The 12,085-nt window shown below is 39.6% G+C and overlaps 1 protein-coding gene and 1 pseudogene across 3 annotated transcripts in view; one reads left to right on the forward strand and one right to left on the reverse strand.

Annotated features, from left to right (window-relative positions):
* RBFOX2 (RNA binding fox-1 homolog 2) overlaps nt 1-12,085 on the reverse strand; it is a 357,084-nt gene that overhangs the window by 192,110 nt on the left and 152,889 nt on the right. The window lies entirely within an intron of this gene.
* LOC105756161 (protein tyrosine phosphatase type IVA 1 pseudogene) lies at nt 2,928-4,613 on the forward strand (annotated as a pseudogene).

The raw sequence follows: 12,085 nt of genomic DNA on the forward strand, positions 1-12,085 counted from the left end.
ATTTTTTCTTCTATGAACTTTATAGTTTTAGGCTTTATATTCAGGTCTTTGATCCATTTTGAAGTAGTTTTTGTATATGGTGTAAGGTATGGGTCCTGTTTCATTTTTTTGCAGATGGATATCCAGTTTTGCCAGCAGCATTTGTTTAAAAGACTGTCTTTTCCCCATTTGATGGACTTTGGGCCCTTGTCGAAGATCAGGTGACCAGAGGTGGATGCCTTCCGTCTTCTTTTGATGCTTCCTGAGTTGTTTAATATTTTCCCTGTAGAATCCTTCAGTATTGCAACTTGAGGCTTGAATTTTTTCCTCAGTTCTTTCAGCTTGACAAATGACGAGCGTTTTCTTCCCTTTTCGTTTTCTATCTCCAGCTCTTTACCAGTTACCGTGTTTTTCTAAGAGACTTCCAAAACAATTCCATCCTGGCTCACATCCTCATTCACTTCAATCATGATCAGAAGTCCAAGCCTTCCAGATGGCTCACCTCTACAGCTCTGCACACCCGCTCTTGTGACCCCATCTCCTGCTCCTCCTTGCCCTCCCAAGCCCTGAAGGTCATGTGCTATTCTCAGCAAACTCCTCTATATATTTGCCCTATTTTCTGTGATGCTCCTTTACCCTTTTGCTCTAAATGAAACCTGCTGCCCCAGAATACTGCTTCTTCGGTAGTAAAAGTTTTTCTCCTCCCTATCACATACCTCAGGAGGGACAAGCATCCTCCTTGCTCCCCATTACCATACAGGGTGGGACCTTGAAGGTGCCCTCCTTGTTTCCAAATAACTTCCCTTCCCTCCTCCCAAACCACAGATCCTTTGAACCAGGTATCACCTGCTGACTTTCTGAACTCTTAGCACATGACTCTGTTTTTCACCTCCATCACTAGTCTTATCATTCCCAATGACTTCAACATCCATATAGATAGATGATTCACTCAATACTTTGACCTCCTACATTTTCTGCTTTATCTTGTTTTTTAATCTCTTTAGCATCAATTATATTGATGTATTTTGTTCACCACTTCACCTAAGCCACCCACCTAGCATCATATACTAGCACTGTCATCATCAATAACAATAAACCAAAAACCTAACCCGTTGCCATCGAGTCAATTCTGACTCTGAGCAATCCTATGGGACAGAACAGAACTGCCCCATAGGTTTCCAAGGCTGTAATCTTTACGGAAGCAGATCACCACATCCTTCTCTGACAGAAGGGCTGGTGGGGTTGAACCACAGACCTTTCAGTTGGCAGCCGGGTGCTTAACTACCACACCACCAGGGCTCCTTCCAATAAAAGTACCACCTCCAAAAATCTCCTGCTTAAAATCTATCAGTGGCTCCTTACTGGAAAAAAACAAACAAACAACAACAACAAGAATCAAACTCTAGATAATCTAGTCTCCATAATTTTCAATTTTCATCCACCACTCCACTCACCCCATGCATGCCAGCCACATGGAATTTACACATGGTTCTCCACAAATATACAGTTTTGCCAATCCACATTTTTTTTTGGAAAACCGATTTCCCTTTCTACCCTTCACCCACACTGCTTGTCTATTACTGCCTCTGTAAAGGCTTCTTTGAACTCTCAAATGCTGTTAGCTGTTCTTTCCTCTACCTGCTTTCCCTTCTCCTAAAGCCAATTCCAAGGAGCCCTGGTGGCACGGTGGTTAAGTGCTAGGCTGCCAACCTGAAGGTTGGTGGTTTGAACCCACCAGCCGATCCGAGGGAGCAGGATGTGGCAATCAGCTTCTGTAAAGATTACAGCCTTGGAAACCTGTCATGGATTAAACTGTGTCCCCCAAAAATATGTGTCAACTTGGTTAGGCCATGATTCCCAGTATTATGTGGCTGTCCTCCATTTTGTGATTGATATAATTTTCCTATGTGTTGTAAATCCTGATCTTTGCCTGTGGTTAATGAGGCAAGATTAGATTATGTTAAAGAGGATTAGGGTCATATTCCTGATCTGATGTAAAGGGAGTCTGCCTGGTCTGTGGCCTGCACCCTTTTATCTTACAAGAGATAAAAGGAAAGGGAAGGGAGCAGAGAGGGGGGACCTCACACTACCAAGAAAGCAGCACTGGGAGCAGAACGCATCCTTTGGACCCAGGGTCCCTGCACCTGAGAAGCTGCTAGTCCAGGGGAAGACTGATGACAAAGACCTTCCTCCAGAGCTGACAGAGACAGGAAGCCTTCCCCTGGAGCTGACACCCTAAATTTGGACTTCTAGCCCACTAGATTGTGAGAAAATAAATTTCTCTTCATTAAAGTCATCCATTTGTGGTATTTCTGTTATAGCAACATTAGATGACTAAGACAAAACCCTATGGAGCAGTTCTACTCTGTCCTGTAGGGTCACTAGGAGTTGGAATCTACTCAATGGCAACGGGTTCAATGAGTAAGCCAATCCCATCTTTTCAAAACATAAGAGCAATTATCCTTTCTCTTGCCTCATTTATTCAACTTCTCCTTCTCCAAGGAATTAATTCAATTAGCTTTTAAACATGATCAAGTCTCTTTTAAACTAACAAACCAACCACCCTCTACCCTATATTCTCTTCTAGCTGTAGATACCACACCTTTCCCCACATTCCTCCAGAGTCAAATTCTTCCAACCACTGTTCTATACTTACTATTTCTATCTCCATTTCCTTGCCTCCCATGAACTCCTCTAGTGACTCCACTCAGGCTTCTGCCCTCATTAGTCCACCAAAATAGCCCTTGCTAAGGTCACTAATGACCTCCATGTTGCTAAACTCATGGATGTTTTTGAGTTCTCTCTTTTTGCCACCTTGATTTTCTAGTGTCCTGGTTTTCCACTTGAAGAAGAAGTTCTCTGGAACCTTGTTTTCTGCCTCTTGTAGAGTTCACCCTCCTCCACTAGGCATTAACTTCTCTTTTTGTTCTACATTTTCTTCCTAGGCCATTCTCATCTTAAACCATCATCATACCTAACTGTGGCCTCAATCACAACTGTATGCATACTTCTCACAAATTAATAGCTTATGCCTCTATCTTTCCTTATATTCAGACCTATACAGGCATCTAAGTAATATTTCCCCCTTGAACATCTACAAGTTACAAAAAGAATACTAAATTAAAAATCAAACTCATCTTCCCTCTTCTTCCTTCCTAGAAAAAATGTGTCTCTTTCAAATCATGACAACATCCTGTCAATTTTTATCTTCTAATATCTCTTCTTTCTAGTGCACGCTATCATTATCATTCTCTGTCACTTAGACTAGTACACAATAATCACCTAACTTCCCTCTGTACTCACTCTCCTCTACTCTGTGTAGATAAAAAAAAAAAAAAATCTAATCATAAACTCCATCTACTCTACTCACAATCCTATTTAAAATCCTTTAATGGTGGCCTTTTGCTGCAGGCCAGCTAGGCGATGCTCTCTCTTCAGAGCTGCTCACTGCATGGTAGAGCCTGGTGCCCCTGCTGCCGCCTGCATCACCGCTGCCCCCTGCCCTGCAGGGGCTGCCACTGTCACCGCCTCAGTTGCCTATGGGGACCGGTTGTATGATTAGGCCACAATCTTCAATGAGTAAACATATTCCTCAGTTCTGTGGTGTTCTTGGCCACACATTTATGGAGTTTCTGAAGAGCAGTGGAGACGACTGCCAGGCACAACACGACCTCTGTGCAGACAAGTGAACGCTGTGGAAATTCACTACTACTCCACCAAGAAGCCCCCATAAGAGCAGTTAACTTGGACAAAGAAGTGTTGAATTGAAATCTACCGAGCAATTTTCAAGAGTTCTGACCCGGATGGGGTAAATCTCAGCACACTTCCTTTCTACTGCCTCTGTATTACTGGTTTGAAGAATTGCTGCTTCTTGTTAGGAGGTTCGTTTCATTTTCCATTCCTCCCAACATCATACTCAAAGCACAGAGAATTGCAAGTGGGGTATTTTGAAGTAGACTTCTGTTCCTTTACATCATTTCTGTATTCACTTTTTAAAATTCTTTCATAACCTACTGAGTATTTTTTTAACTAGATTAACATGGCTCAAATGAACCACCCAGCTCCTGTGGAAGTGACACATAGGAACTTGAGATTTATTATACACAATTCAACCAAGGCGACCTTAAACAAATTTATAGAGAAACTTAAGAAGTATGGAGTTACCACAACAGTAAGAGCATGTGAAGCAACTTACGACACTGGTCTTGTGGAAAAAGAAGGCATCCATGTTCTCAACTGGCCTTTTGACGATGGTGCATCACAATCCAACCAGATTGTTGATAGCTGGTTAAGTCTTGTAAAAATTAAGTTTCGTTAAGAACCTGGTTGTTGTATTGCTGTTCATTGTGTGGAAGGTCTAGCAAAAGCTCCAGTGCTTGTTGCCCTAGCATTAATTGAAGGTGGAATGAAATATGAAGACACTATACAATTCATAAGACAAAAGCTGTGTGGAGCTTTTAACAGCAACTTCTGCATTTGGAGAAGTATCATCCTAAAATGCAGCTGCCTTCAAAGACTCCAATGGTCATAGAAACAACTGCTGCATTCAACAAAACGGGTGCCTGATAGTATTGCCTTGGAAGTGGAACTTGAGACAGGACCTAATTTGTCATGTATATTCACCAATATGTTAGTTTGGTGAATAAATCTAATAAAGCTTTCACAGGAGTATTGAAAAGCAGTTTTATCAGGCTACAAGCTTGACAGAATTGCAACCTCCATGTTTGGGTTATGATCATCCTATCTGGACACTTAGCAAAGGTTTCTTACTGTTCAGCATTTAAAATGTGCTTATCATTTGTACCAGCTGACCTTTCCTGAAATCATGCAGTATTGTTATAAGTTTTCTTTAAAGCTATTCTCATGCCAGAATCCTATCAATACATAACAAATTTAGAGAGATCAAGTGCCAAAATACCCAGCACAATACTTGTATATTTTTAGTATCATATATACCTAAAAAATGCCAGGAACCCTGAACACTCTAGACCTTATGTGGCTTATTCCTTCAGTCATTTCAAACATTGAAAGTAGGACCTATATAGTTATTTGCCTGCTCACTTGTTTACATTGCCCACATCTGTACCAGTATATATCAGGTTTGCACAATCACTGATTTTTGGTGGATTTTTTTACCATTTCTTACAATGATTATTTCATGTCTTTCTACAAATTTCATTTTGTCCTTTTATGGAAAATCTTCACTTTGAAAAATCTGCATTGTACAGGAGTACATGTCTTTAATGTCTCCAGAACAAAACAAAAAAGCCTTACAATTAATGTTTGCACTTTGCACTTCAGGGTACAACTTAACAGGGAGCGCCTGAAAAAAGAAAGAGGGGGGCTATTACATATTTTTAGTAACATGTTGCCTTTGTCTTGTACAAAATATGTAAAATATGCTTCTTAATTGAGTAAAAAAAAAAATTTAAAGACAGAGATGCTTTGTTATTGTAGGTAAAACAATTCTTAATCACATAATTTCTGAAATTCTTGTCATTTTTTTCCCTTATCAATTGGAAGTTGTTTAGCAACTTATTTTTATTTGAGGTGTGATTTTTTTTCCTTCTCTTTCCAACTCTGTTGCAAAAAAAACAAATGGGTTTCTGCTAATGAATTGAGCAAACTCTAATTTTTATACGCCTTTTGACCTATATAACTTAATATTTGGATACTTGATAATTTGTTTTATTATGTAATTGACAAAATGCTGGTGTGTATTAATGTTAGTTCAACCATATATTTATACTGTCTGGGAATGTGTGGTTATAGCTATGTGGGAGAAATAATTTGTCAGTGTTCACCAGCTTGCAAAAACTTAGTTATGAGAACTCTAACAACTAAATAAATGAAGAAACACCTTTTTTAAAAAAATCCTTTAATGTCTTTTTAATGTCAAGTACTTATTCATAGTATCTGGCCTCAAAAGTTTTACGAACTGAACAGTTTCTACATTTTGTGATAACTCGAATTACTACCAAGTCTAGTTCTCTAATTGTGTAGACCAATTAGAAATTTAAAGAGTGATTGTCTTAGTCCTCTAGTGCTGCTATAACAGAAATACCACAAGTGGATGGTTTTAACAAAGAGAAATTTATTTCCTTACAGTTAAGTAGGCTAAAAGTCCAAATTCAGGGTGTCAGCTTCAGGGGAAGGCTTTCTCTCTCTCAGCCTTCTCATCAGTGTTCCCCTGGACTAGGAGCTTCTCGGCACAGGGACCCCGGTCCAAAGGAAGCGCTCTGCTCCCGGCACTGCTTTCTTGATGGTATGAGGTCCCCAACTCTCTGCTGGCTTCCCTTTCATCTCTTGAGAGATAAAAGGTGGTGCAAGCCACACCCCAGGGAAACTCCCTTTACACTGGATCAGGGATGTGACCTGGGTAGAGGTGGTGTTACAATCCCACCCTAATCCTCTTTAACATAAAATTACAATCACAAAATGGAGGCCAACCACACAATTCTGGGAATCATGGCCCAGCCAAATTGATACACACACTTTTTGGGGGACATAATTCAAACCATGACAGTGATAAAAAGGGAGCATTAAAAGATTAACCTGACTGCAACCTAAATAATAAGTGGTTGTTATTATCATCTTACATTTGCTTAGCACAAAATAGCTTCCAAAAAAACTTCCATATATATTATCTCAAAAATCTGTCAGGTGTTAGTAGTCTCATTTTAAAGGCTAGGAAAGTAAAACTCAGAAAGGTCATACAATGAGAAAAGGCACAATCCAGACTAAAAAGCAGATCTTTTGACTCACAGTCCATAATTCCCTTATCTATGACAAAGCCATCAGCCATTCATTAACTTATTTCTAAAATGGCTGATATATTTTTCTACGATTACCTTTTTGATAGTCCCAAAATCACACCCTTTCACAAACCAGACAATCAAGGTATATTCAGTTAAGTAACTTATCTCAAGGAATCAATGGAAATGAAAACAGAATTCAGGTTTTATTATGCTCATTTCTCTATTCAGCTTTGTATCATGCTAAAGAGTAGTAGTGATAAACTCCAACCAATGAAACCAAATCCACTGCCACTGAGTCAATTTGATTCTGACTCATAGTAACCCTGTAGGGCAGAGAATAACTGCCCACAGGGTTTCTAAGGCTGTAAACTTTACGGAAGCAGACTGCCACATCTTTCTCCCAGAGATAAACTAGGTACTATTGAACAAATGGTGCAGTAAGCTTTGGGGTCAGGTTCAAATCCTAACTTAGCCAATTCTAAATTGTGTGACTTTAGCAAGTTACTGAGTTTTAGCTTCCTCATCCGTATAATGAAGATAATGGCTAACTGCCAGGTGGACTGAGGACTAAATGAGGTATATGCCTAACATATATGTTATGATACAATAAATAGTTTTTAAAACCAAAACAGTTTAAAAATACCAAGAGGGCGATGTGGAAAGAAATAAGAGCCACAGAGTTAAAAAAAAAAAAAAAAAAATGATGGGACTGAGTTTCCAACTCTGCCATTATTTATTATGTACTCACTCAGTCTCTTTCCTCACTTGTACAATGAGGATAATGATAATCAGCCCTTAGCGCTGTTATGAGGATTAAATGAGATGACACATAAAAGCACTTTCTAAAATGAATAGCAACATACAAAAAAATCACTATCATCTCTGTACACACTTGCTCTACCACTGTGTTATAAATTCTTTAAAGGCATGACATGTCTTTCATCATCTCTGTAACAGCTGCTAACCCAGTCTCCTAACCATTATGTTGTTGTTAGGTGCCGCTGAGTTGGCTCCGACTCACAGTGACCCTATGTACAACAGAACGAAACACTGACTGGTCCTGTGCCATCCTCACAATTATTGCTATGTTTGAGCCCATTGTTGCAGCCACTGTGTCAATCCATCTTGTTGACGGTCTTCTTCTTTTTCAATGACCCTCCATTTTACCAAGCATGATGTCCTTCTCCAGGGACTGGTCCCTCCTGATAACCTGTCCAGAGTACATGAGACAAAGTCCCGCCATCCTTGCTTCTAAGGAGCATTCTGGCTGTACTTCTTCCAAGACAGATTTGTTTGTTCTTCTGGCAGTCTGTGGTATACTCAATATTCTTCACCAACACCATAATTCAAAGACATCAATTCTTCTTCAGTCTTCCTTACTCACTGTCTAGCTTTCATATGTATATGAAGCGATCAAAAATACCATGGCTTGGGTCAGGCGTACCTTAGTCTTCAAAGTGACATCTTTGCTTTTTCACACTTTAAAGAGGTCTTTTGCAGCAGATTTGCCCAATGCCATATGCCATTTAATTTCTTGACTGCTGCTTCCATGGGTGTTGACTGTGGATCCATTATAGGTGCCATTATAGGTATTCATTAAATGTTGGCTGAATTGATTTATTAGAAAGACAGAATTCAACTAACAATAGTCAATATGAAATCCAGAAATTCCTTCATATAGAATATGAGAAAGAGAAAGCCTGGTGTCAGCATAGCTATGATCAGTTCAGACAGAACATGTTCTGCCTTCCAGTCTATAATTTTGTTTGTTGTTGGGTTGTTGTTATGTGCCATCAAGTCGACTCCGATTCATAGTGACCCTACAGGACAGAGTAGACTGCCCCATACGGTTTCCTAGGCTGTAATCTTTACGGGAACAGATCACCAGGTCTTTTCTGCCACAGAGCCACTGGGTGGGTTCAAATAGCCGATCTTCAATTAGCAGCCAAGTGCTTAACCACTGTGCCACCAGGGCTCCTTATAATTTTGTTTACTGGTTTTAAATTGCATAAATATCAAACTAGTAGTTCCTTTAGTATAGGAATCATGGCTGTTGTTTGTATGCTCCCCACTCCAACCCCCATTTCATTTGGAAAATGAAGAAGAGAAAGGAAGAAAAAAATGACATAATGAATGTTCAGTATTATTGCACCCCCCAAAACAAGTTTAGAAAAAACAAGGGAGACCTTCTCCATCAGCAAGCAACCTTAAAATAACCAATTAAAGGGGAAAATGTTTCACATAAAACTAGCTTGTGATTATCAAAGTTGTCCCTACATAAATTCAAAAACACCCTCAACATGATAGCAAAAACACTCTGGGGTGGTGAGCAGACAATCTACGCAAATGTTCAAAGCCAAAAGCTGGCTGCAATGATTATCATTTATGGAGCATATATACGTGCCACACGCTATGCATGTAAAGCACATGTCATAGATTATCTCAAATTTCACAACAATGTAGAGTGGTGGGTATTATTTTCCCTATGTGACAAATGAAGAAATCGATGTTCAGAATGGTTAAATAACTTGCTCACAGCCACATAACTGGAAATGGCAGAGGTGGGGTTAGATCCAGTGAAATTTAGCTCTAAGATTCATATTCTTTGCACCATACTATGCTGTCCACTGATGTTACCAAACTCACTAAAAATGAAGGTGACTCAAGAGGAAAGTGGGGAAAAGATCTGGCAAAGAGGCATATATAAATCCCAAGATGGCATTCTATCTCAGAGTTCTAGATACACAGGAACAAATTAATGAACCACATCTAACTAAACTAAAATGCTTAGATGAACTGGAACTTTCATTCTTCAGCCCTACAGGTTCTAGAACGCCCACACCACTGAGAGCTCAGTAATTTTTCTAGAACACCCAGAAACTGCACCTTTAACTCACTTTTGGTACCAAACCAAGAAGGCAATGGAGGTGATATAAGTTTCACAGCTTTCTTACGTTCACCAGACCTAAACATTCTTGCACAATTGGGCATCTTTTTATCATACCTACTGCTATATAAAACTCACTTCCAGAATTTTAGAACTTGGAGGGATTTGGATCAATTCTATCTTACAGTGTGGAAACTGAGGTTCAGACAGTTAAATTAACTACCAAAAGTCATATGGCTGGCTAAAACCTAGACTGAAACGTGGATCTCCTATTCTTAGTCCAGTAAGTTTTCTCCACTGCATCTCAGTGCATCCCACTTAATGCTTGGCCACTTAGCTTTCCTTCTCTATATCTGGGTTTTACACAGCTATGGCTCCTTCTGGACATCTTCATTCAATTCAACAAATGTGTGGGGCACTGGGCTAGGCAATGCAGATAACCAAGAGATAGGGCTGACATGCTCTTTGCCCTCTAGACAGTGCTACCCAAACTTTCTGATGTCATGGCACACATAAAAATGTATGTAAATATATTTTTATGACACAAAGTGACAAACAAACTAGGTTACACACAAGTGGCCAGGGAGTCCCAAGCCCCAGCTGGCTGCTCCAAAGGCTGAGGAGAGCAGATGTTTTGGTACACAATCCAACATGTGGCACACTGGTTGGGAAGCTCTGTCCTGGGAGCTAATAAGTAAAAGGGATTGAAAAAAATATACAAATAACTGTAGTAAGAGTACAAAGGGAATAAATGAGCAGAACGTCACTGCCTGTATTCATCAAACATGTTGTTACTGTTAGGTGCCATCTAGTCAGTTCTGACTCATGGTGACCCTGTGTACAACAGAACGTAACACTGCCCGGTCCTGCGCCATCCTCACAATCGTTGCTATGTTTGAGCCCACTGTTGCAGCCACTGTGTCAGTCCATCTCATTGAGGGTCTTCCTCTTTCTCACTGACCCTCTACTTTACCAAGCATGATGTTCTTCTCTAGGGATTGGTCCCTCCTGATAACATATCCAAAGTACGTGAGACGAAGTCTCACCATCCTTGCTTCTAAGGAGCATTCTGGCTGCACTTCTTCCAAGACAGATTTGTTTTTTCTTCTGGCAGTCCATGGTATGTTCAACATTCTTCGCCAACACCATAATTCAAAGGTATCAACTCTTCTTTAGTCTGCCTTATTCACTGTCCAGCTTTCACATGCATATGAGGCAAATGAAACTACCATGGCTTGGGTCAGGGGCATCTTAGTCCTGAAGGTGGTATCTTTGCTTTTTAACAATTTAAAGAAGTCTTTTGCAACAGATTTGCCCAATGTAGTATGTCATTTGATTTCTTGACTGCTGCTTCCATGGGCATTGATTGTGGAGCCAAGTAAAATGAAATCATTGACAACTTCAATCTTTTCTCCATTTATCACAATGTTTCTTATTGGTCCAGTTGTGAGGATTTTTGTTTTCAAACAAAAATCAAACATAAATGAGCGAAAATGAGATTAATTCACCTTGCTTCCGTGCATAACTCCTCTTCCAAACAAATCAAAAGGTAGAAGAGCCCATCCTTCTGGTTGACAGTCAGTGCTGATCCGTCCCACTTACCAGGCTGCAAAGAGCCTAGACACCGATGACTGATGAGTACACAGAGAGGTGAAAACTACTTAAAGCCCATCAGTGTGTCAGAAAAGTTCCTTGAGTTCTTAGAAATACTATAAAAATAAATCAATCGAGGGGAAGAAATTCACATCCCAAGGTCATATCAAACACATACTCCTCTCTGTGACCAAGCTCCAACTCTGTTGTTGTTGTTAGTTAAAATTTTGCCTTCTAATATTTATAAATTTAGCCTGTCTGAGCCAAGTAGGTTTCCTCCAACTCCAGACATCTGGGCTGAAGGGCAAAGGGCAAAGCGAACTTTCAAAAACTGGCTAGTAGCCAATGGCATCACATCTAGTAGGCTCCCTTGGCAATACCCAACAGCTGTCTGCTCAAGAGAGGATATCACCGTCTTTACAAGTGGCTACAGATGTTCTTGTTTGCACAACTAAAAGCAGAGGGTTTTTTTCTGTATTATTTTCCCTGTTCTAAAAGTGATCACATTTCATAGTTTAAAAGCCTCTCTTATCCCAGTAAATTTCCCTCCAAGTTACAATGCCACATTTAACAATAAATTAATAAGCAATAATGTAAAGTATTTAAGTTCTTGGCAAATAGAAATATAAAATGGTTTATAATGTCTAGTTATTAATTACTATTCTAGCTGCTAAAGACAAGGTATGTAACTATGGGCAAGTCACTTTGTGACTTAATTACTTCCTCATAAAATTTTAATAACAACAGTGACCTACTTCACAAGACTATTGTGAAGGACAATAAAAATTATTAGATAAAAACTTATTCCTAATTAAGAATCATGCCACCTACTGGCTCTCAATATCTAAAGAAATGGCTTGAGTATCAA

This window comes from Trichechus manatus, unplaced genomic scaffold (genome assembly GCF_000243295.1).
Source record: "Trichechus manatus latirostris isolate Lorelei unplaced genomic scaffold, TriManLat1.0 scaffold00027, whole genome shotgun sequence".
NCBI lineage: Eukaryota > Metazoa > Chordata > Mammalia > Sirenia > Trichechidae > Trichechus > Trichechus manatus.